Here is a 1,830-nt window from a genome sequence, read left to right as displayed (position 1 = left end):
CTATCCCGATATTCTTTTCCACTGAAACACGAAATTTTCCAATGTTTCAGTACTAAAACTTAAAATAAATCCAAAATAAACTTAACTTCACATTTACCTAGCTCTAACGTGCTAAATTCGACGTTCTTTAAATTTTGTGTTTCGGGTTACTATTCACTTCACTATTCAAGTCAAATAGTTGACTTTCTAAGACTTAATAGGTATGGGAACTCCAACTTCACCCACATACCACATTTTGGTCATTAAACTTGTTGGTTTTGGTTATTTTCTCAAAGCTTAGGTCATTTTGGCAAAATTGCCAATTTTCGGTTTTGGTTCTCCGAAGTTACACTATTCTATTGGTCGATCTACTGTTGGAATTTAACAAAACTTCCTTCATAGAAAATGTTCCTTATTTTCTTAAGTGTATTCTTATTTTTGGATCACCTCAATCGGAGTTTTGTAGCTCAAGTTATGGCCAAAATAAGTTTCTCGCTCACGTGCAATCGCTCATGCTGCAATTTTGGGTTCTGGCAGATTTTGATCCAACTTTGGTCAATAATTTGATCAAGTTAAGTTCATAATTTGATCTCACTTTCTTCATATGAAATTTTCTACTATGTCTTAGGTTTCCATCGGTTCAAGAATCGCCTAAATCCGAGTTTTCTAGAGGGAATTATAGCCATTCAAACATTGCTGCTCACTGAAAATTCTGCAGAGTTGCAGGTTTAGTAACCTAACTTTGCTCAATAATTTGAATGGGTTAATGGCATATTTTGGGGTGATGTTCTTCATGAAAGTTTTAGATCTATATGCCCTATAACCCCTGGCCAAATTTCAGTTCAATTTGACCTGTCTAACTCGAGTTATGACCAAATGAACAGTTACTATTCATTTGGTCAGTTTAGTGCAGTGGCAGCCTGCAATCAATTCACTTTGGTCAATTGTTTCACCAAGTTTTGGTCAGTTTTTGGCCATGGTTCCTTAATGAAATTGTGCTCTTTTATGTCTATTTTCATCTCCAATTGGTGGCATATCAATTGGACTTGTAAAATTTGAGTTTTGGTCCTTCAAAGTGGGTTTGGTCATGCTGCCAGCAGCATGACCATTAACCTACGAATTTGGTTTGATTTCCTACCATTCCCACACAATCCATTTGGTCATAATTGACCATTATTTCACTTCACAATAGGTAAAATATGCCATTTATGCATTTCTCCAAATTTTGGTTCATAAACCCTAGCTTCCAAACCCTAATTACACTAAAATGTTTTATTTATTCACATTTAAGCATTTCAATCTTACTATCACTTTCATACAAACTTACTAACACATTTAATTCATTCAAAATACATCAAACTCTCCCACATCCATGGCTGGCTGAAATTCCCTTTGGTCCTCTACAAATGTTTTCTTTTGATTTTAATTAAATTTCTAGATTACTCAAACCTCAAAGATAACCAATAAACTAAAATTTGCAATTTAGCTTGCTTACCTCACTTGAATTTCCTCTTCCTCAATTTTCTTCTTTTTTTTTCCTTTCCTAATCTTGCTCAAACTTCCTTTCAAGGGAAATCAACAAGGTTTAAGGTTGGTAAATAAAATTTCTAGGTTGGGATTTAGAGGATTTATGGAAAGGAACCAAGAATTCCAAGCTTTTCTTGCTTAAAAATGGTGGAACAAAATAAGAAGAGAGGGAGAGGAGAGAGCTACGGGAAAAGCAAAAGAAGAAGCAAAAAAAATGTTTTTGAATTTTTATTTTTATCCATTTTTGAAGACCAAAATTCCCAAATTAATAAAATAATTTAATTAATCTTTTATGACATCATCTTTGACTTTTCTAACTTCTTT

The sequence above is a fragment of the Hevea brasiliensis genome, chromosome 16 (assembly GCF_030052815.1).
Source record: "Hevea brasiliensis isolate MT/VB/25A 57/8 chromosome 16, ASM3005281v1, whole genome shotgun sequence".
Lineage (NCBI taxonomy): Eukaryota > Viridiplantae > Streptophyta > Magnoliopsida > Malpighiales > Euphorbiaceae > Hevea > Hevea brasiliensis.
This window is presented reverse-complemented; position numbering follows the sequence as displayed.